Source organism: Mobula hypostoma, chromosome 11 (genome assembly GCF_963921235.1).
Source record: "Mobula hypostoma chromosome 11, sMobHyp1.1, whole genome shotgun sequence".
NCBI lineage: Eukaryota > Metazoa > Chordata > Chondrichthyes > Myliobatiformes > Myliobatidae > Mobula > Mobula hypostoma.
Window position 1 is genome coordinate 65,911,408 of NC_086107.1, and position 25,240 is coordinate 65,936,647.

The following is a 25,240-nucleotide window of genomic DNA, read 5'->3' on the forward strand; positions in this document are numbered from 1 at the left end:
ACTACAGGTCACCAGTCATTATGACGAAAACCATATATGCACGCTGCCAAAATGAAAATAAAGAAAAGATTAATGCTAACTACTGAATAAGCCTAAAACAGATACTTTGAGTAGTTGCTTCACTTCATTTATCCTGTCTTACTGATAATTTTCATTCATTCATGGGACACCACTTACTGCCCACTAAATACTCTTGAGCAGCTGATAGGAAGTACCCAATTAAACTACTGCAGTCCTCATGAAACAAGAAACATTAACCAATTTCCTCCCTCTACAAATGCAATCAACTTGAGCCCAGCATTTTCTTTTTGCCATTAGATCCACAGCTTCTGCAGTATTTTGGTTTGATGCCACAGTCAAAACTTGATACACAACACATAGGTCATAGAATGAGATCAACTAGTGTTTCTCTTCTGAAGCTATTGCGACAACTATAATAAGTGGTTAAGGCATCAGTCTAGTGATCTGAAGGTCGCTAGTTCGAACCTCAGCTGAGGCAGCATGTTGTGTCCTTGAGCAAGGCACTTAACCACACATTGCTCTGCAATGACACTGGTGCCAAGCTGTATCGGCCCTAGTGCCCTTCCCTTGGACAACATTGGTGGCGTGGAGAGGGGAGACTTGCAGCATGGGCAACTGCCAGTCTTCCATACAACCTTGCCCAGGCCTGCACCCTGGAAACCTTCCAAGGCGCAAATCCATGGTCTCATGAGACTAACGGATGCCTATTATTGCGACAACTGAAAATAAAGTGTACAGAACCTTTATTTGCAGCCATAGCAGTAGCATACAGGCTAGGGTAGCTCTATTGAAACAGTACAATGCAATAGCCAAAGTATAATGAAACCATATCCAATGCCATTCAACACTGCACACGACAAGAATGTATTTGACAGACCTCTAAAGACGAAATGGAGAAACTGGTCAAGAGGACCATCACTGTATGACCAATTGAGGTAGTCTCTATGGTTCAGGACTGTTTGGAATAGACCAACTGGCAGATGTTCAAGGAGGCCAGCACAAATGGAGAAGACACAGACCTTGACAAATGTGCCTCATCTGTACCAGCTATATCAGTAAGTGTGCAGATGACATTGCTACCTCATGTACAGTCATCTCATGGCCCAACCAGAAGCCCTGGCTGAATGCCGAGGTGCACTCCCTACTAAAAGCCTGAGATGCTGCCTTCAAGTCTGGTGACAGAACAGTTCTCAGAACAGCCAGGAGACACCTCGTCTTGGGCATCAAGCGGGCAAAGTCCACCTATGCTCAGAAAATTCAGGAGCAGGTGACTATGCAAGGAAAAGCAGCGTTTACTGTACCAGTGACACTTCCTACTCTAATGCTCTAAACAACTTTTATGCATGCCTTGAGACATACAAACACCAGCAGCCATGAAAGCTACCCCCCCCCCCCGGGTGAGCAGCCACTATCTGTAATAGCAGCAGAGGTGAGAAGGACTCTGCAGAAAGTCAATCCCCTGTAAGCAGCCAGGCTAAACAATATTCCAGGCTGAGTACTCAGGGAATGTGCTTACCAGCTATTGTCCCACAGACCTTGGTGAGCAAATCCTTCTCCTAGGTCTATTTACACGATTGTGCAATTATCTAGAGACCCAAGTCAATCAGGATGCACAACTGCTCCTCCTTCCCCATCACCCCCAACATGGGTGCCTACCAGAGCCCATTGTTCTACACTCTGTTCACACGAATGCACAGCCAATCGCCCTACAAATCATGCTACCAAGTTTGCCAATGACATGACTGTGATGGGGCTCACCACCAACATCCACGAGATGACCTTGAGAGGAGTTGGTAGAGCTCGAGGTCTGGTGCCAGGCAAATAACTTTGACCTCAACGTTAACAAGAAGGAGATGGTCATCAACTTCAGGAGAACTCGCACCACTCACACTCTTCTTTGTATCAGCGGCACAGCACCAGAAACTGCCAGCAGTTTCAAATGCCTAGGAGTACACATCTCGCACAACACATCCTACACAATCATGAAAACTCACCAACACTTCTACTTTCTGGGGAGGCTGAAGACAGCTGACCTATGCACATCTGTACTCATGTCATTCTACAGATACACAGCAGAAAGCATCCTAACAAGCTGCAACACTATTTGATATAGAAACTGCACAGCAATGGAGCGCGGGGCTCAACACTGGGTAGTCAAAATTGCCCAACTCATCATCGGCACCAGCCTACCCGCTGTCATGGACATATATACAGAAAAGTGCTGGAAAAGGACCAGTAACATCATGAAGGATGCTATGTAGCATCCATGACAGGACCACTAGACTCAAAAATGGGCACCACAGTAGCGTAGTGGTTAGCATAACACAATTACAGCTCAGAGTTCAGAGTCCAATTCCGGCACCACTCTGTAATGAGTCTCTGTACATCCTTCCAGTGAAAACGTGGGTTTTCTCTGGGTGCTCCGGTTTCCTCCCACAGTCCAAAGACACGCCACGTAGGTTAATTGGTCATTGTAAATTGTCCCGTGAATAGGTTAGGGTTAATCAGGTTTGTAGGGGGTTGCTGGAGGGGCGTGCCTCGAGAGGCCGGAAAGGCCTAATCCGCGCTGTATCTTTAGATAAAATAAAAATAAGAACAGTTAACTTACCCAAACACCAAGGCTGATCAACACTTACACCCACTAACCGACCCCACCACCTACCCTAACACCATTTCCTGTACAGACTCTCCTGTACGTAGCATCACTTTGTGGACATACAACCAATGTATACAAGTTATCTTTTGTATTTATATATTTTGTATTTATAACACTATATAGTATGACTCTATACTCAATGAATTCCACAGATTCACCACCATCTGCCTAAAGAAACCCCTCATCTCATCCTTGTTTTTATATTCTAGTCTTCTTGAAACAAATGCTAACATTGCATTTGCTTTCCTTACCACCGACTCAACCTCTGGGGAGATAGGCAGACATATGGAAGCTGCAGTTTCTGCAGGGAGAAGAAGGAGAGGCAATGTGGACTCATAGGACAATTGGAAGGTGAGATGCAGGATCAGAAAACTGGGCGTTAAGTACAGAAATCTGGGATTATGGCAGCCGGGAAGATTATTAAAGGACAAATTTTATCCTTTCCTTCATCAACTGAGGTAAGTAATAATGAGGTTTAACCTTTTTAAAGTGACTAATACCACAAATGGAAACTTCTGCTCACAAAGTGATTTTAATTTAATTCTGAAACCTTTGTTTATTTTAGTTTAATCATTAAATTCCTTTTATTTTGTCAATTTAAACTGGAGTGACACAAAGGTGATTTTACACTTTCTGCTCATTGTGAACCAAATATCACTGTTCAACTGAAAGCAGGTGACTCCAGTATTGTTAGCTCAGAATCTCTCTCCTGTGCTCACTGATCTCCTCACTGCTATCACACACTACCTTCCTCCAAGTGTAACAGAATTAAATAAGTTAATCAAGCTATATGAAATAAATGTTGCCAGCTGGTCATGATAGATGACAACAGCTGGGGTATGTGGGATTTGACAACCACCTGAATTCACTTTGATCACATCTACAGCTAGCAGCTGTAGTTTGAGGACCTTCAGTTCAAAGTTGTTGCTGGACTCTAGGAGCAGGTAGACATGGCCCTTACACTGCAGGACTGCTCGGGGGGAGGGGGGGTCAAGAGGAACTGACTGACAGAGCTGACAGAAGCAGGTATGGGATTCAGAAGGGAAGGCCCAAGGAATCCTTGACCTTGCACGATCCAACAGACCAGATACAGTTCACGTGGATGAGAGCGGAGGCTGCCAGGAGGATGAGCACAGGCTACAGGGGGCATTCAAGCAAGGACAGTGAAAAGAAATCAATGGTGAGAGCGCTTAGATAGATAGATGCAGGATAGAAAGAAATGGACCAAATGCAGGAAACTGGGATTGGATAAGTGGACATCATGGTCAACATAGACTGCTTGGGCTGACTGGCTTGCATGTGTGCTATTGCTCTGTGACTCAGTGGACAGAATCGTAGGGAGGTGGGAACCATTATCTGTAGCCACGAGTGAGAGGTCCCAGGGCTGTGTTACCTGCCTAGGGCCAGGAGTAGAAACCACAACTCAGAGCTGGAGAGGGACTTGGAGTGGGAGGGCACACACACAAGACAAAGAGGAAAATTCTGGTGAAGGGGTGTGAGTAGCTGCGGAACCACAAAGGTAAACGCCTGGATTCCTACTTGAGCCTGGCAAAGATGGCAACAGGGTCAGTGAATTAAACATGTGGCTCAAGGAGTGGGGTGGACGTAAATGCCTTTCACTAGCACTAGTGGTGGGCCTGGCACCCATGTCTCCACACCAGCAAATCAAATAATGAGGCTCAAGCTACAAAGTGAGTCGTGCAGGTGGATGTGTTGCTCGTATTTTCAGCTGATTAAGTCTATGCTTGATCAAAATAATTAATAAATGGATTTACTTTCCCTCCTGGAAACATTCAAAAAGATCATCCAAAGTTGATGGCAATTCCATACAGAAGTTATGTTGAGGAATAACCAGACTGAAAATGTCCACTAAAATATATCACCCCTTCTAGTTCTCAGCTAAGCTCATCAAAAACTTCAAATGAATTATTCTACATATTATGTTTTTCTCCTGGATCCTGGCTTACCATCTTGAAAATCAATTTACTAATTCACAGATACTTGAGTCCCCTGCCAAACCCAGTCTTTTGTTACATCAAGGATCATATTTTTTGAAACTCAAACTTAGTATCACCACTCCTACATTTACCTCAGCTCCTCTTCCACTTGGCCCTCTTCCCTCAGTTGTGTTTGTCTTACGAGCTATGGCTGCTTCTAATGATTGTACTGCTGCATCTGTGAGCCCCCAGCTTCATCCAGTAATGACTCTTGTACAGTGATGCATAGAATTTGCTTTATGGATATACAATCTATGTATATAAGCTATCTTATATATTTGTATTCATTGTGTTTTTATTATTATTGTGTTCTTTATCTTATTTAGGTTTTTTGTGCTGCTTTGGAACTGGAGTTACAATTATTTCATTCTCCTTTACACTTGTGTACTGGAAATAACATTAGGCAATCCTGAATGATCAAAAATCAGAAATGCTAACCAAAACTGATCATTAAAATATTCCCAAAAGACATATGCAAGTCAATTTTTTTTAAATCAAGATTTTCACACTCTTTTTACCTTGTGAGGGTAAAATGGGATAAAGCTTGCTAAGCATTTCTAATATCCGTAGCCAAACTATCACCGTGAATAGTGATTGTTTTCTTTAAGGACAGAAAATCGTAATTGTACAAAAATGCATCAAATGTGCAGTCCTATCACGAGGTTATTTGCAAACCCTGGATCATTTGTAGCACTACTGAAGGACAATTTGCAAAACCTCATGTTTATTCCATCTTGCCTGATACATATTAGGATTTTTTGTAGATACCTCAAAGAGTATTGAATCATTCAACAATGGATTTGATTGCCAATTTCATCTCCAAATTATTCCACTCCTACCTCTACTCTTTCCCCAAGATATAGGCCTTTTTCCTTATATTGCAATGATACATTTCGTTAACTGGAAGAACAGAAAAAAAATGACATTGCTGTATAACAACTAATGCCTCTCTTTAAATAACCAAGTCCTGATACTTCTGCAGGTAAGCTTCAATGCAGGTACATCTGCATAGACACTTTAACTTAATTTTCAGGGAAGTGGGAAGAACTGCAAGGATGATGTCAATTTAATATTTATCACATATGCTAAAAAATAAATGTCTGCATCTTGATTTTGAGATTAATCCAGGAATTGTTGAAACATGAAATAACAAAAGGGAAAAAAAAATTAGTAAGCATCACTTCAAACGCTCACCCACAATGGTTGCAGTTTTCTTTTTTCAAATTATACTCTATCAAAGAAATCTCTCACCCCTAATTTAGACTAAGATTGTTTTCTTTTGCATTTCTCAGGAGATCAGCAGCCAATTGTTAATGAAGTGTACTGGCATAATTGTAACATAGCTCAACAGGAAAGATTTCATTTAACTCGGAAATTAGATCGTCCTAATAAAAACAGGCATGACAACATGCAAAAGTTTATTCATAAATATGTGATATGCATGCTCATTAGGTTCTGTGAAATGTTACTTACCTCTAATAAAATATGAGGTGATTAAAGCTGACAGCCAAAGGCTAATCAGACATGATATTTTTTTTTAAAAAGGACTTGACAAACAAAAATGTTTGTTGAACAACTTTATCAAATTCTTTGATGAAGTAATGGAGAAATTTTGGAAGAATAATGCAATAAACTAACTTTCAAAAGATGTCTGGCAAAGTAACACATTTATAAGTGTTCAGAAAATCAAAACTTAAATTTGAAAATGGGACTGGAGAGTATAACGGAGATACTTGCGCTAAGTTTGACATTGGGAATGCATTGTATAATTACAACACTACGTAAAATTTTGAAATACAGGAAATGAGGAGACAATCTGGTAAAAATGGGCAGACACTTGACAAATTAAATTTAATTTGGTGTGAAATAATATATCTTAAGTGGGCAAATAGATAAACGAAGAAGCAAAAGCAATAAAAAAAAGCCTAGTCTTAGACAGAAACCAAACAGGGTATGAACATGAATTTTTTAGGGTGTCTAAGATGGTAATAGAAAGTATTCAGGATCTTTCATATTAACTGAAGAACAAGTCAAATCAGGATTATTGTCATTTAACTATACATGTATGCCATCAAACGTGACAATATCTCTCTGAACCAGGGTGTAAAGCAGTACAGTAGTACACATAACACACATATAACATACAATAACTTAGGAAAGGAAGAATCACATCTATAAATAAATTAGACATAGATAAACAAAGCAAATTGCATCAATTAAATACTATAGGGTACAGTACAAATTATCTGGTGACACTTAGGAGCGTGATATAGCAGGGAGTTCAGAAGCCTAATGGCCTGAGTGAAGAAGTCGTTTTCCATCCTGACCTTTCTTGACTTTATGCATTCGAGTTTCCCGTCTGATGGTTGAACGGTAAAGAGGATGCTGAATGGGATCCTTGATAATACGAAGGATCCTACGTAAACTGCACTCCTGATAAATGTCCCCAATGGATGGTAGGAACACTCCTATGATCCTTTCAGTCATTCTCACAGCCCTTTGTAGGGACTTCAAACAGCATAATGGGATGAGAGACGTTGCTTCAGTTTAAGTACAGTGCTCGATGACTGGCACCACTCTTCAGTTAAAATATCAATTTCATAAATAAATTGTAGAAGAATTACATTATCAGGGATGAGCCGCCAAATATGTCTTAAGATCAGTGTTCACAATGATTTTGATAGACTATATAAGCAAAAATGATTTTCCGTAAACAGATAGACACTTAAGGCGATCATTAAATGAACCGAAGGCAACTTGAGAAACCTTTTAAAGGAAAACACAAATCGAAGAGTTCAGAATGCAACAGAGTCCACTGCACTATTCAAAGTATAACTGGATAAATATTCAAAGCAGTGAAGAAATAAAGTTTTTGGGAAGCAGGACTAATTTGTTAAAGAGGATGACTATGTGTGAATTTCCATAAACAGTCACATCAGATGCAATATACACAGCTTCAAGGAGCATGTGATACTGCTATAGCAGGAGATTACAGATCTAAATTACATCAATAATTTCTTGTAGAATGTGGTACAGCTCAATCAGCTTAGCTGCAATTTGCCTACCACCACAATTGATACAAGTCTACAGTGAATACAATCTCAGAGGCTCTCCATTCGGCCTTGGACAACAGCAATACCTACATCAGGCTGCTTGTTTATTCATTACAGCTCCACATTCAACACCACCATCCCCTCAACAAGCTTCTAAACCTGGGCCTCTGTACCTTCCTCTGCAACTCGATTTTTGACTTCGTCATTGGGAGACCACAGTGAGTGTGGATCAGAAATAATATCTCCTCCTTGGCTGTCAATCAACACCAATGCACTTCAAAGATGCATGCTTGCTTTGCTGTTCTCTCTACACACAACTGTGTGGCCAGGCACAGCTCAAACACCGTCTATTTGCCAATGAGAACTGTTGTTGGCAGAATCACAGATGGTGTTGAGAAGACATACAGGAATGAGATAAATTGGCTGGTTGAGTGGTGCCGCGACAACAATCTTGTACTCAACTTCAGTAAGACCAAGGAATTGATTGCGGACTTCAGGAAGAGAAAGTCAAGGGAACACACACCAGTCCTTAGAGGTCAGCAGTGGAAGGGATGAGAAATTTCAAGTTCCTAGGTGTTGACATTTCTGAAGGTCTATCTGGGCCCAACATACTGATGCAATTATGAAGAAGGCACACGAGTAGCTGTATTTCATTAGAAACTTAAGGAGATTTGATATGTCACCAATGACTGTAGTGAATTTCTAGAGATGTAATGTGGAGAACATTCTAACTGGTTGCATCACCACCTAGTATAGAGAACAGGTCACTGAACAGGAATGGAAAAAGCTGCACAGGGTTGCAAACTCAGCCAGCTCCATCATGGGCACTGGCCTCCCCAGCATTGAGGACACCTTCAAAAGGCCATGCCTCAAAAAGGCAGCATCTATCATTAAGGCCCCTCATCACCCAGGATGTGCTCTCTTCTTACTGTTACCATTAAGGACAAGGTACAAGAGCCTGAAGACACACATTCAGATTTTAGAAACAGCTTCTACCCCTCTGCCATCAGATTTCTGAACATTACCTCACTAATTTTGCCTTAATTTTGCACTAATTAATGAATTAAAATTTTTATATATATTAATTATTGTAATTTATAGTTTCTTTGTGTATTGCACTGAAACACTGTCGCAAAACAACAGATTTCATGACATATGCCAGTAATCTTACACCTGATCTGTTTCCTACCAAGTACAGCAATGGAGATGCACTCAACAGCATATCAGAGACAATCTGAGCTCAAGGACTACCCTTGCCTCTAGTCAAATTATTCCAATATAGCTGTAACAACAGCTTCATATCAGGGGTGAAAAGGGACAGTTTACATCCTGTTCCACAAAAGAGTGGAAAAATCCTTTCTGGACAATTGCTCCTCCATCAGCCTCAGTATATTTACTATTGTTAACTATGCTATCAAGTAATAACTACTCACCAATAACCGGCTTACAGTGCTGTTTTGATTTCAGAACAAACTTGGCTTTAGGTAGAGTCCAAACCTGGACAGAGACTAATTCTAGAGCCAACGTGAGAATGAGCCCACTGAGAGACACTGTAATGTTCAAACACAAAAGGACATCACAAGATTCAGTGAAAGTAAAAGCCCTTAAATATCCTTTTTGCCAACATTTCAACATCATAGCTAAGAGACACCAATGCAGAGAATGTGATCTTGTTGACTTTCAAGAGCATTGCAACAGAAATTGCCCTCTTTCTGGTGATGGACACGGTAGTCTCTTGCTTGTATCAATGGAGACAAGAGCTCTGACAAAAAGAAGAACTTGCATCATATTCTGCCTCAGCAATGTCATTGCTTAACAGGAACAAGACTGACCACTGACCAAAATGATAATGAGCTACCTTTCAGAGACAACAAGGGAATCTGTAAGAAGCCATGGATCATAGTTCTGCCAACACAACACCATTTGAAAATCTTAATATCAGTTCTAGCAGTGTTGCATAATGCGATCCAGATCAAACAGGAGCCATTGTGCAGGGAAAAAAGGGTTGTAGACCCAACCAATTCCATCACAGGCACAATCTTTCACACCAACGAGGACATCTTCAAAAGGCAATGCCTCCGGGTCCATCGTTAAAGGACCTCACCATGTGGGACAAACCGTCTTCCCATTACCACCATCAGGAGGGAGGAACAGGAGCCTGAAGACCCAACTCAGCTTCTTCCCCTCCACCATCAGATTTTGGAACAGTCCCTAAATTAATGAACACTACTTTGCACTGTTTATTTACTTACAGTAACTTAGTGAGTTTTATGTCTTGTGCTGGACTGCTGCCACAAAAAAAAACAAATTTCACAACAGGTCAGTGACAACAAGCCTAATTCTGATCAAGTTCATCACTTTGAACAACTACTTGTTCATGCAGCCGCTAGTATGCTATCAAGCATGAGTATATTTTAGCCATGCTGAAGAGCAAATTTTATTTATTTATTGAGATACAGCATGGAATAGGTCTTTCAAACGGCATCGCCCAGCAATCCCCAACGTAACCCTAGCCTAATCACGGGACAGTTTACAATGACTAATTACCTACCAACTGGTACATCTTTGGACTATGGGAGGAAACCGGAGCGCCTGGAGGAAACCCAAGCAATCATGGGGAGAGTATATGAACTCCTTACAGACAGCAGCGGGATCTGAAATAGTTCTGCACTGCTGCCAGCCAGCAGACTGTCAATCATTCAACAAGAGGTTGCAGGCAATGTCTGACCTTGCTCCACATACCTCTCACAACCAGGAGCACCTTTTATAGCAACTGTATACTAGAAATTAAAGGACAGAAGCTCATTCAGATGGGAGGCATAGGAATTGTTGCAACAGAGTGTAGCTGAGAGCTACATCTACAAAGTACATTAAACAACCCCAAAAATAGTGGGGCAGGAGCAGGGTAACAGTGCCAATCAGTACTGCAGCCTTTTAGTCTGCGTAGTTCCGCTCCCCAACTCCGCCATGCCCGCTGTGAAAGGAGGGTTGGGCACGGGGACAGCAACCCCATCCCATATAAACCTAGCGCTACAGAAATGCCAACCGAAGCTCCAAAGGCCTCACCTCTCGGAGAGGAAGATGCACAAAGAAGGTGGGCTACACCTGGAAACAACTTAAAGACTAGCCCAGGGCTGAAGACTCTGGTGAGCTACTATCAGCAGCCTATGCCCCAGTAGGGGTGATGGGCTTAAGAAGACGAAAAGGAAGTTCCTCTCCCTGGTGTGCAGTACTTTGTAATCAAAGATGCACCTGCTACACTTAACTCTAAATGTTGAGAAGATAGTTTTCTCTAATTATAGAGTGGACCAAACACCAGTCAGGACATTTTACAACAGAAGATGGAGAAACAATGCACCAACCAACAGCCCTTTATTGCGTCTGGCTACACGCCAGTTAATCAGCTTTATATCTACATTATAACAATTACACTCAAGCAGACATTGCTGCAAGATACTCTGAAGGGATCCAAACTTTCACTCCCTCCTGAGCAGAGCTGAGGACATTTCCTTATCTTGTGCTAAAAATCTAACATACTGAATCGTACATTCACACCATATTTATCAATGGGGTGGTTTAAGGGAAATTAACTTTATGAAGCTGTTCATTAGCACCTAAAAACTAATGTCACATTGACCTTCAGCACACCACCCACAGTAGCCGCTACACAGGGCACATGCAATGTGATACTTTGTTGTCCTCTGGGATCTTCAGACATAAACGATACCCCTAAGATTGGCAAGGTACTATAGAATCAGGTTTAATATCACCACCATATGTTGTGAAATTTGCCTTTGCGGCAGCAGTACAACACAATACATAATAATAGAGGGAAAATATCTTGAATTACCGTAAATGTTAAATTGTTAAATAAGTAGTGCAAAAATAGAAATGAAAAAAATTTTTGAGGTGGTGTTCATAGGTTTAACAACCATTCAGAAATCAGATGGCAGAGGGGAAGAAGCTGTTCCTGAATCATTGAATATGTGCCTTCAAGCTTCTGTACCTCCTTCCTGATGGTAGCAATGAGAACAGGGTACGTCCTGAGTGATGGGGTCCTTAATGTTGGATGCCGCCTTTTAGAGGCATCACTCCTTGAAGATGTCCAGGATACAATGGATTTTAGTGCCCATGATGGAGATGATTAAGTTTACAACTCCTTGCAACTTATTTTGATTCTGTGCAGTAGCCTCTCCCCACCTCCCCCCCACCATACCAGACGGTGATGTGGCCAATTAGAATGCTCTGTAGAAATTTGCAAGCATCTTTGGTGACATACTAAATCTCCTCAAGCTTCTAATGAAAGATGGCTGCTGTCTTGCTTTCTTTGTAGCTCCATCAATTTGTTGTGTCCAGGACAGATCCTTAGAGATATTAACACCCGGAACTTGAACAACTTTATTGCAATTCCCTTGATGACATAAACCACATGGGAATCCACTCTCTATGCTTAGTGGGTGGGAACTGTTAGCCATAAAACAACTAAAGCCAAGAGACTACAAAGGAAGGAACAGAATGGGCTGGCACATCTGATTACAGGCATTTCTGGAAGAAACCAATTCTATGAAGTGTCAATTCATTTAGAGTTGTGACTAAAAAAGGTGCTGCCATTTTAGAATTGAGAAACGAAGATTTTCAACTCCTAGCTGCAACTACGTTTGGCATAACAACCTTGTTATCTAGATTCCAACAAAGAGTAATGATGAGTAATAATATCACTCACACCATGTCTACCTACAATGAAAAGTCAAGTCATTAAACTGTTAACAGGGGAATTGTGAACTCGAGGGTGAAAGTACATTATTAAAAAAATGTCCTCATGATGCAATCAATGACATGGCACAGATGCCATTCATTTGTCACTTTATAGTTGTGTCAGCACATTGGAAGAGCTACCAAGTTAGTCACACTTCCCTCCGCCTTCCTCACACCCCAGCTTTTCCTTTTAATAGTTAATATTGAATCTAATTCTACCAGGCTTTCATAAGACAAAGGAGCTGACTTCAGCCATTTGGCCCATCGAGTCTACTCCATCATTCCAGCAAGGCTAAATTATTATCCCTCTCAACCCATTCTCTTGCCTTCTCCCCATAAGCTTTGACGCCCTTACTAATCAAGATCCTATCAACCTCCGTTTTAAATAGACTCAAAAATCTGGCCTCTACAGCCATCCACGGCAATGAATTCCACAGATACATCACTGTCTGGCTAAAGCAATTGCTCAACTCTGTTCTAAATGGATGCCCCGCTGTTCTGAGACAGCGCCCTTTGGTCCTAGACTCACCCACTATAGGAAATATCCTCTCCATATCCACTCTATCTAGGCCTTTCAATATTCCATAGCTTTCAATAAGATCCCCCACTCATTCTTCTAAACTTCAGCAAGTACATGTCCAGAGGCATCAAACGTTCTTCATACATTAACCCTTTCATTCCCAGAATCATTCTCAGTTACCTCCTCTGGACCCTTTCACAAGCTAGCAATGTACCAAGTGTGGTCTGAGCAATGCCTTATAAATCCTCAGCATCACATCGTTGCTCTTATATTCTAACTGTGAATTCCAAATGAAAGAAATTACTATGAATTGTTTCATTCATCTCCAGTTTTTCGTGGATTATTTCATTTAATGAGACATAAAACATCACACAAAGGAAATTCTTAATTACTCTTATTCAATAAATGGACCATGAATAATTTTGACTGTTTCAAAAGAGAAAGTCTCATAGTGCTCCCAACACTCCAAAGAATGTCACTGTCTGATGCTTCAACAATCCCCACCCCAGTATTACGTAGGGGAAAACAAATCAGTAAACACAATTATTAACATTACACTCATCCAGTGATAGACATTTATACATTGCAAGTTCTGCCAGCCAAGGATCGAAAAGAAAACTAAAATGAACTTGGGTTTTGTAAGCTTCACAGATCTAATGTCTTCCTTCTTGAAAAGGTGGATCTTTCAATGCACAGCTGACTGTTTCACAAAGATGAAAAAGGACAAAATAATTTTCCCTGTGTTCTGGTCAATATCTATCCTTAAGCAAAAAAAGATATTAATTAGACATTACTTCATCAATGTTTGTGGAACTTTGTGTAAATAAACTGTAACATTTCCCTATATCCTATGTTGTATTAATAGCCACACCTCAAAAATAATGAATTGACTGGAAAACCCTTCAAATATCTGATGCTTACAGCTTTTCCTTCCTTTGTATTCCACTGTACTTAATATGTAGATTCACGACCTAGTATGTGATAATCTAAAGCTGGAAGATACACCAAGGAAAAGTGACCAAAGAATTGATTGTGGGCTTCGGAAAGGGTAAGATGAGCTAACACACACTAGAGGGATGGGAATTGGAAAGACTGAGCAACTTCAAGTTCCTGAGTATCAACATCTATCCTAGGTCCAAGATCGTAAGATGCAGTTACGAAGAAGGCACGGCAGCGGCTATATTTCATTAGGAGTTTGAGGAGATTTAGAATGTGATGTACCTTGGAGAGCATTCTAACTGGCTGCATCACTGTCTGGTATTTGGGGGGGGCCGCGGAGACAGCAGAGCACACGATCAAAATAAGCTGAAGAAAGTTGTAAACTCAGCCAGCTCCATCATAGGCATCCGCCTCCCCAGCAGCCAGGGCATCTTCAAGGAGCAATGCCTCAAAAAGGCAGCATCCATCCTTAAGGACCCCCATCACCCAGGGTATGCCATCTTCTCATTGGTACCATCAGCCTGAAGGCACACACTCAATGATTTAGCAACAGTTTCTTTCCCTCTGCCATCAGATTTCTGAATAGATATTGAACGCATGAACTCTGCTTCACTACTTTTTTTGCACTACTTATTTATCTATTTTAATAACATGCATTTGCTGTAATTCAGTTATTATGTATTGCAATGTACTACTGCCACATAACAACAAATTTCACAACATATGCTGGTGATATTACACCTGATTCTGATTCCAATTCCAAGTTTCCAGTGTTTTTTAGCACCTGCCCCATTTTCCAGGGCAACATGGTCAAATCTGAAACTTTGCTGAAGCAATTCTTACTGGGGCATCATATGTATACATGATATATGTATAAATTAAGAGTGAGAGAGAGTGGGAGAGAGAGAGAGTGGGAGAGAGAGAGAGTGGGAGAGTGAGAGAGGGAGTGTGAGAGAGAGTGTGAGAGAGAGAGTGTGAGAGAGAGAGTGTGAGAGAGAGAGTGTGTGAGAGAGAGAGTGTGTGAGAGAGAGAGTGTGTGAGAGAGAGAGTGTGAGAGAGAGAGTGTGAGAGAGAGAGTGTGAGAGAGAGAGTGTGAGAGAGAGAGTGTGAGAGAGAGAGTGTGAGAGAGAGAGTGTGAGAGAGAGTGTGAGAGAGAGAGTGTGAGAGAGAGAGTGTGAGAGAGAGAGTGTGAGAGAGAGAGTGTGAGAGAGAGAGTGTGAGAGAGAGTGTGTGAGAGAGAGTGTGTGAGAGTGTGTGAGAGAGAGTGTGTGAGAGAGAGTGTGTGAGAGAGTGTGTGAGAGAGAGTGTGTGAGAGAGAGTGTGTGAGAGAGAGTGTGTGAGAGAGTGTGAGAGAGAGTGTGAGAGAGAGTGTGAGAGAGTGTGTGTGAGAGAGTGTGTGAGAGAGTGTGTGAGAGAGTGTGTGTGAGAGAGTGTGTGTGAGAGAGTGTGTGTGAGAGAGTGTGTGTGAGAGAGTGTGTGTGAGAGAGTGTGTGTGAGAGAGAGTGTGTGAGAGAGAGTGTGTGAGAGAGAGTGTGTGAGAGAGAGTGTGTGAGAGAGAGTGTGTGAGAGAGAGTGTGTGAGAGAGAGTGTGTGAGAGAGAGTGTGTGAGAGAGAGTGTGTGACAGAGTGTGTGACAGAGTGTGTGTGACAGAGTGTGTGTGACAGAGTGTGTGTGAGAGTGTGTGAGAGAGAGTGTGTGAGAGTGTGTGAGAGAGAGTGTGTGAGAGAGTGTGTGAGAGAGAGTGTGTGAGAGAGAGTGTGTGAGAGAGAGTGTGTGAGAGAGAGTGTGTGAGAGAGAGTGTGTGAGAGAGAGTGTGTGAGAGAGTGTGTGAGAGAGTGTGAGAGAGTGTGTGAGAGAGTGTGTGAGAGAGTGTGAGAGAGTGTGTGAGAGAGTGTGTGAGAGAGTGTGTGAGAGAGAGTGTGAGAGAGTGTGAGAGAGAGTGTGAGAGAGAGAGTGAGAGAGAGAGTGCGAGAGAGAGTGCGAGAGAGAGTGCGAGAGAGAGTGCGTGTGAGAGAGAGTGCGTGTGAGAGAGAGTGCGTGTGAGAGAGAGTGCGTGTGAGAGAGAGTGCGTGTGAGAGAGAGTGCGTGTGAGAGAGAGTGCGTGTGTGAGAGAGTGCGTGTGTGAGAGAGTGTGTGTGAGAGAGAGTGTGTGTGAGAGAGAGAGTGTGTGTGAGAGAGAGAGTGTGTGTGAGAGAGAGTGTGTGTGTGAGAGAGAGTGTGTGTGAGAGAGAGAGTGTGTGTGAGAGAGAGTGTGTGTGTGAGAGAGTGTGTGTGTGAGAGAGTGTGTGTGTGTGAGAGAGAGTGTGTGTGTGTGAGAGAGAGTGTGTGTGAGAGAGAGAGTGTGTGAGCGCGCACACACACACACACGTTACAAATTTTACATACTGGTGAATCTCAAAATTGTAATGCTGTTATAAAAATATATTGTTAAAGGTTCTTTACTTTTAATTTTACAGACTTCACCAAACATTCAAAATGTTTCAGCTCATCGAGAACACCTCAAAGGCAAGCAGAAGTCCGAGGAAAAAAACTAATGGTTATTTTGGATTTCCCCAACTCTAATCCACTTGCAGAGAGTTCAATGCATTTTAACTGTTGCAAAGGTTGTACCCCAACATGACTCACAATGACATGAACCAACAGATTTGCAGTGGGTATTTGCATATTTGCGTAAAGCTAAGACAAAGTGGGACTCTGGTGGCCAACTGCCTATCCTCCACAAATTCACGCATTGACGCACATTCTATGCAATTTTAAATAAATGCACCTCAAAACATACAAGGCAGAAGTACAAACTCAAATGCTGTTCATTTTTACAGCAGCAATTTTTATAAGCAGTCAATAAAGCAGGAAGGTTTAGGAAAGTCTTTGATATTTAACGGGTATTTGCGTCCAAAACTAAACTTGTGGAAAATAAGTAATGAACACAATTAGGTAAGGTTAAAACAATAACTTAAAGCAACATCTGTGGATTGAGAAGCTGTATTCACTTCAGGTTGATCATGTTTCATTAGAGTTGGTCTTTGGCTTAAAACAATAACACTTTTCAAACTCTACAGATACTGTCTAACCTGACAAATATTTCCAGCATTTTCTTTCCCACTTTACCTTTCAAGCATCCATAATATTTTATGTAATTATTACTTATTAATATTGGGTGGTCTCTTGATGTGGAGTCTCTTTGATTCCTTTTGTTCATGAATATAAAAGAAACAAAATCAACTATATCTTTGATTGGTCAGCGATGACAGTAATGAAAATCTGGAGTCAAATAACTGGTCAAAGCTTTTTTATTGACCTTCCACTTAACATAAAATGGGAGCCAGCTTTGTCCTTTACTCACAATAATAAGGGAAACAAACTACACAGAATATAAAATACAAGCACTTTGATAATACAGGGTTGAAAGTTGCTTCAGAATGTGATATAAAATGGACTGAATTTTGACTGCCTATGAGTCACTGCAGGACATAATTAGTTCTCCTGCGATCAATGGAATCACGTAAACAGTCATCGCACATGGTGAGCATGCCGCCGTGAGATAACTATTACTGTGACATCTCCAAGTGGGGAGTGCAAATTTCGGAGCTCTAAAAGACACCTCAAATAGCACAACCTCCACATAATCTTGGTTACAACAATTACAATTTTCTTTTCAAATTTGCTCTTCCTTTCCAGTTTTAAAGGTCACATTGCACCATAGATCAAGAAAGAGAAAAGCAATCTTGTCTGAGCCAGTACTGCACACCAATTAGAGAGAAGCTAATCTTTGAGGTACAGCTATATCGACTTTTTAAAAAGTTACTTTCATTCCTGATTACATGGCAAGAAAGGCAAGGCCAAGTCTTCTAGGAACCTGTTGCTACCAGGAACAGAGAAGACTGCATACTTCAGAGATACAGCCATATTTATTATCAATGGCTCACAACTTCATCCACAGCCTCAACATAATTTATAGTTACCCTACAAGTTCTCAGCTTTCCTCTTCTGTCCTTCAACTTTATAAAGTTTTTGCCCTGTTGAAGGGGTTCTAAACTGGCCTGCTCAGTTTGAAAATGGTAGTGCTTCAGGACAGCATGAAGGCAAGTGCTGCCGACTTAAATGCAGTAGTTTCTAAATTAATACACACATTCTCATGCTCAACAGATAGACTGAATGTGGTAAATGTGAAATTGGGAGTCTCTCAGAGGAGGAAAAAATGTTTTTGACAGTTCAAACAACTGCAGCGGGAAAACACTGATTTAGATAGACATCCAATATCTGATTTATGGTCTGGGAATTGGCCACTACACATTTTTGAACTCTGTTTCTGTAATCAAATAAAAAAAATATCCACTGACCATATCTTCATGTCTTACTGATGGCTACAAAGAGAAACAGCAATTTTTTAAAAAAGCTAGAGAACAAGATGGGATGGAATGTGAAAAGGACAGAAGAATATCAACTCGTCATGAAAACAGAACAAGACTGCCACTTGGGAAAAAAGTACAAGGAGAAAAAGGGCATCTGACTCATCAGAATATGAATGTTCCCATCATCTGAATGTATTTAAATAACTCCAATACAATTGCCTCGCTAGCTTATCATAGGGAAACAATGAATTCTCATTAATTTTGCAATTCTGCTACATGCAGAGTGATCTGGATTATTTAATTGCCAATTTTGACTGATAGCTATATAATCCAAAATATCAACTTGAAAATTAAATTTGAAATATTAATTAGGGTTTATATTAAAAATAATAAAGTACGAGTTTCAAAAGGGTAGTCCACAGGTTTAAGTACATGAACTGCCAGCACTGCTAATCATTTTTTGCAGATTTTGCATTTCCCTTGTCTTTAAAAAAAATAAATTCAGAATCACAGGTGTCAAGAGGGTATTGACCACATCTTGTGCTTGAAATTACCAGGTTAAATGCAATGATATGTTCATTTTAAATAAAGATCCACAAACATGCCTCCAATAAAACAGTCACAATCCACATTGTTGTATAATTTGCAGCAAGCATTTCAAGTTTCCTGACTTTATCACATTATCATCAGTGAAGCCTGACATGATCATTCTGTCAGAAACCTCAGAGCAAATGTTCATGGTAGAACTGACAGGTCCTTGGAAAGACCAAACTGCAGAGGCATTTGAATGTAAGAAAGCCAAATATCAGGCGCTGGCAGAGCACTGCCAGAGACTGGGGTGGAGGGCACAATGTGAGCCTAGAGAGGTGGGATGTAGAGGTTTTGCTGGCTGCTCGCTCCACAGAAACTACTCTCTCCTTGGCATTACAGGGGCTGCAAAGAAAAGAGCCATCAGAATGTCACAGAGGCTGTTGAGCGAGCCTCCAAATTGCTATGGATCAAGAGGTGTGACCCATAGACCAATGGTGCTGGGACACAAGCCAGGGTCTGATCAACCCTGGCTGGGTCACCTGGGTGAGAGTAACTGATGTTGAAAGAACCGAAACTCCTGATGATCCCAGGTTACATCACTGATGATGTGTCCCAGCACATCCTAGGGTGTATCTCAGCACCATGGTGAAAACAAAGATATCCTTATTCTCGCAAACAACAGGAATTCTGCAGATGCTGGAAATTCCAGCAACACACATAAAAGTTGCTGGTGAACCACCACTAAGCACATCTTTCCCTCCCCCCCCCTCTGCATTCCACAGGGATTGCTCCCTACGCAACTCCCTTGTCCATTCGTCCCCCCCCATCCTTCCCACTGATCTCCCTCCTGGCACTTATCTGTGTAAGCGGAACAAGTGTTACACATGCCCTTACACTTCCTCCCTTACCACCATTCAGGGCCCCAAACAGTCCTTCCAGGTGAGGCAACAAGTCACCTGTGAGTCGGCTGGGGTGATACACTGCGTCCGGTGCTCCCGATGTGGCCTTTTATATATTGGCGAGACCCGATGCAGACTGGAAGACCGCTTTGCTGAACACCTACGCTCTGTCCGCCAGAGAAAGCAGGATCTCCCAGTGGCCACACATTTTAATTCCACATCCCATTCCCATTCTGACATGTCTATCCACGGCCTCCTCTACTGTAAAGATGAAGCCACACTCAGGTTGGAAGAACAACACCTTATATTCCGTCTGGGTAGCCTCCAACCTGATGGTATGAACATTGACTTCTCTAACTTCTGCTAATGCCCCACTCCCCCTCGTACCCCATCTGTTACTTATTTTTATGCACACATTCTTTCTCTCACTCTCCTTTTTCTCCCTCTGTCCCTCTGAATATACCCCTTGCCCATCCTCTGGGTCCCCCCCCCCTTGTCTTTCTTCCCGGACCTCCTGACCCATCATCCTCTCGTATCCCTTTTGCCTATCACCTGTCCAGCTCTTGGCTCCATCCCTCCCCCTCCTGTCTTCTCCTATCATTTTGGATCTCCCCCTCCCCCTCCAACTTTCAAATCCCTTACTCCCTTCAGTTAGTACTGACGAAGGGTCTCAGCCTGAAACGTCGACTGCACCTCTTCCTAGAGATGCTGCCTGCCCTGCTGCGTTCACCAGCAACTTTGATGTGTGTTGCATATCCTTATTCTAGTACTTTTGACTTTTTTGGGGGATGGAGTAGAGGGCAAAATCAAATCTGTTTTGTTTTTCAGATACCAGTCAACCTGTTTTGTAATTCCAACACATTGCACCTTTTAGCAACGTAAAAAGACTCGGCACTAACTGAAAGGTACCAAGTTATTTAATATTCTAGTTTCCTCTTAGAGCTTCAGCAGAATAAAACCAGGAACAGTAGTCCTTTACAGCATAGCATTTGGACCTTACGTGTTTTAAGTTCTGCTCTTCTTGAAATTGGCAGGTCAAATTGGGCTGTTAATAAAATAAACAGAATTGGGAGTTCTTAAATATTAACTTTGCTTATAATCACTTGTTAGGATTTAGCAAGTATATAGCCTCCAATTCTGGGCACCATAATCTCAGAAGGATAGCAAGACCATAGATAGAATGCTGGGGATAGTTATTAAAATGTTCCAAAGCACAATGGTCTTAAATTCTGTGATGAACCCGGAACCCTTCAAATAATAAACTTGAATGAAGTGATCTCTCACTGTGTTATGTAAAGTCTTACTACGTTAAATGAATATTGAAAATTGTTCTTTGACTTTGTGTGAAGTTTTGTGTCAAACTCACAAATATTTGCATCACCCGAGCTAATGAGACAGCAACAGATGAGCTTTGACAAATGAAAATCACCAAGTGATAGAAGTTGTGGTTGGGGAAATATCACCGTATTCACCATCTGTCCACAGGAACACAGGAACTCTACAGATTCAGTGATAAGATGAGATGTATGTTCATTAGTAAAACAAATAGCATTGGAGTATTTATCATCACAAAGAGTTGGCTGGGGAGGCATCAAAAATAAACGCACTGACAAGCAGAGAACTAATATGCAAACAGTCAGATGTTAATTCAAACCACTCATCAGGAACTCCTGTTCTACAGCTCTAGAGGATACTTTCAGATTCTACGCATTAACCTCTACATGGAAATAAATATTACTGGAGCTCGCATCTTTTAGACATTAAATATGTATTGCATCTCTACATCAGCGATCTGCTTAGACAATACCATTCAAAAACATGACATTCAATTCTACATGTACTCCTAGGACATTGACATAGAACAGGACTGCACAGGTTCAGGCCAGTCAATCCACAATGCTGTGCCAAACCAGCTAAAAAGCAAAATCAAAAATACCTAAATGATTTTAAAAGCCTCTAATGTATTTGGCTCTACAGCATTTCTGGCATCCACCGCTCTGAGTTTTAAAAAAAAACTTGCCCTCAAATCCCCCTTGAACATACTCCGCTCACCTTCAATGAATTCCCTCTTGTATTAGACATTTCAACCCCGGGAAACAAGATAATCTCTGTCCACTCTTTCTATGTCTCTCATAATCTTGTAAACCTCTATCAAATCTCCCCTCGGCCTCCGGTGTTCTAGACAAAACAACCAAGTTTATCCAGCCTCTCATGATAGCACATGACCTCTAAACCAGGCAGCAACCTATAAACCTTTTCTGTACCCTCTCCAAAGCCTCAGCATCCTGCCTATAGTGAGGCAACCAGAACTGTACAAAATACTCCAGATGTGGTCAAACCAGAGTTTTATAAAGTTGCAACATAACCTCCTGACTTCTGAACTCAGTTCCTCAAATAATAAAAGCCGTGATTTAAGTCATCCAGCTCTTCTTCAACAGCACCTCTCGCCACCACTATGTTACCCTGCTACTTGTCTAATATCTAGCTTTGGGTGGGCAGAAATTCCCTCCATTTATACATCCGGAGGTCCACAACACATTCTCAGTCCATTTCCCTTCCTGGCAACTGTGCATCAAGCTAAACTTTTGGCTCCACATGACCAAGAAGCAAACCTCCAAACCAATTTTCTCAATCAACAAGGGACGCTGGGATCCAGATCAACAATCCGTTGATGGAACTCAGCAGATCAAGCAAACGTCTGTCATAGAATCCAAGTAATACAGTACAGAAATGGGCCCTTCAGCCCAAACTCATTTATACCAACCACGTTGGTCCCATTTGTCTGCTTTTGGTCCCTGTTGCTCTGGATTTTTCCAATGCATATACATCCAAATTTCCCTTAAATGCCATCATCAGTCATTAAGGAACTGATACGATTTCGACCCAAAGTACCAACAATTCCTTTCCTCCTCATAGATTCTGCTACACCAGCTAAGATCCCCCAACAGACTGCTTTTCTATCAACAAAACAAGCCTTTTATCCCAATTATAAGGCCTAATTATGAATAAATAAGTTAATCTCCTATCCAAACCTTCAGGTAACTTCGGTATTTATTGTTAACTCAGCTTGTCTCTGACCCACTCTAAAACTACCTTTGGTTTTATTTCTGAGAGTGTCACCTGCACTTGAAATTCAGGGCAGCCACGGGTGTTACTGCCGGCACTGAGCGAGATGAGCCTGTATTAAGTTGGGGGGAGGGTTCCGACCGACCGGTGCACGGGGCGCGCGACCGGCGAGCTGCCTCAGGCGTCGTTCACGCTCAGCGCGCGCTCCCGCGCTCGCGGCCAACCAGACCATCGGGCTCGCGGAAGCAAGGACATAGGACGTAGTTGTTTGCCGTGAGTTGCACTCGGTGCAACCCCCCTTCGTCACCGACAGCATGCCAGTGTTTGAATGCAACATGCGAAACCTCAAGGTTACCAAATGCAAATGCCACAGCAATTACACATTTAGCTGCAAATACACATTGGGGCACTGTTAAAAAAATTTAGCCCCCAAATAAGTTTTGCTTTTTGTGTTCTTGCTGATTAAAAGTATCAGTTGGTAAAGTGTTGTTAAAGAGACCTCCGCGCTCACGGTCACTGTTTAAGGGGAGGGCTTAAAGATGGGACCGAAACCGGGGCCTTTCTGATGTAGACACTTAGGTGTTTAAAACACCCGGCTAATCGATGTTGCCAACTGTCGTAATGTAGGAGGCTGAATTCGTAGCACAAACTAAGTTTTTGTTTAAATTCCCAAAATAAATTGGGATTGTTTTCCTTCCTTTCCACCACACTGTTTAAGATAAATCGAGCGACCTCTGTTTTCATTATATACAAATTTGGGGTTTGGACTTTTAATGTCATTTCTGGCCTGTGATCTGATTAAGGTCGTTTTGAAAGCGTAATTTAGCAGTCGTAATTTCATTAGTTCTGACTTACAAAATGCTTGCACACTGGGATAACCCAGTACACCCACCTGGTTGGAAAAAGTGAACAAATCTGTGAATCGAACTCGCTCCGCCTAAAACGGAATGGAATCAGGCATAGATAGGAATCACTACAGAATCTGCAATATCTAACACCCTTTTGAAAATTTATCTACGTAGGCAGAATTTAAGTGAACTTTTTTTTTAAATAAAAAAGTTTTCGACTCAAGCGTTTGGAAATGTGCGTGTCAATTTCCTGATTATATCTAATCGTTTAACCCTCCGAAAACCTCCCAACGCAATCCCAGTTTTAGCCAGCAAACATCTGCCCGGAGGTATGTATAAAACTGCGAACTTTCGGGGAAAAGCAGCAACTGAAAGCTCTAAGCAATGAAAACAGTCGAGCGGGAAAGAGCGATAAACACAAACCGTCTCACATTATCACAAACAAGATAACGCCATAAGAAAAGTACCGAAATACGACCTGTGTGCTCAGAAACAAATTGGCGAGAAACAAATAATCCTTCGGAATACACCTGGTGATTGGCCCGGGATTAAAGACGAATAATAAAACCAGACCGCAAAAGGGGTCTGTCCCCGCTGGAAGCTAAGTAATTTATCAAATGAGTGCATACACTTCCTCCACCAAGCGCCGCCGCTGCGCTCTCTCTGGCCAGGTTTCTAAGTGCAGATCGTTCAAGAGTTTTTAACTCGGTTCTACGCAATGCAACAACCACCAAAATGGACTATCCTAATCCCGCAGGTTTTCTTCCTTCCTCTGGTTTGTGTAAACAAACACACACACACACACACAGGCTGCTACGAAATCAAAGTACTCTCGCGTATCCCCAAAGCCTGTCATATCTAGTATTATTTATATTGTGTTTACTGTTAAAAATATTCAAATTGCAGATGTGGAGTTACTGCAAAACGATGCAACAGGAGGGTAAAATTTGTCCCTGGGAACACAAACTAATTTTCCACAAGCTAATTTAAGCTTTTAACACAAGCTAATTTTCCACACACACTGCTGCAAGGAATAGACAAACTTTAGCTGCCCGCAAAGCGAGATCTCAGGAAGTCTGGGTTTGGCTTGACGTCGTTGTTCTGCAACTGGCCTCAGTTCTTCAGATCTTCAAATAAGGCAAACATCTAAGTGTCCTGTTGCAATATCAAGTGCTGCTCCTGGCGTGGGTGGCAGAGAGAGCAGGTCATTGGGGAAAAATAAACGGGAGAATGGGATAGGTGGGATCGCTCGGCATAGGCACAATGGGCCGAACGGCCTCCTCCTCTACGATAAGGAAATATAAATAAATATATGACATTGTGCATAGGTATGCACTTGATGGCCAGCAAGGACACTCTGAGGCGAGGGACCCGTGCCTGCGCTGAATGACTCTATAACTCAATGATTTTGTTTGACCTGCCTTCAGACTGCGCTCCACAGAATCGAGTTGACGCCTCAGAAAGTCAAGAAGCATCCTAAATTATTAGCAGACGGGCCGGTTCCACTATCCACCCGATCCAAGCTGCGACAACAAAAAAAAATAATCTTCATGGCATTTATATCCCGAAGCTAAAAAAAAAATCGTGTCATTTATACCGTGA

General features: G+C 41.8%; 1 protein-coding gene across 8 annotated transcripts in view; it reads right to left on the minus strand.

Moving 5' to 3' along the window:
• Window positions 1–25,240, minus strand: part of dgkza (diacylglycerol kinase, zeta a) — a 708,940-nt gene that overhangs the window by 340,298 nt on the left and 343,402 nt on the right. Inside the window, exon 1 of one of the 8 annotated variants that reach the window (XM_063062197.1) lies at window positions 24,117–24,640. The exons of 4 other annotated variants lie outside the window; for them this stretch is intronic. The gene's annotated coding sequence lies outside the window, so the exon portion shown is untranslated. Of the gene's footprint in view, window positions 1–24,116; window positions 24,641–25,240 lie in introns of those variants that run through there. 3 more of the 8 variants (XM_063062198.1, XM_063062199.1, XM_063062201.1) reach the window with 3 other exon arrangements.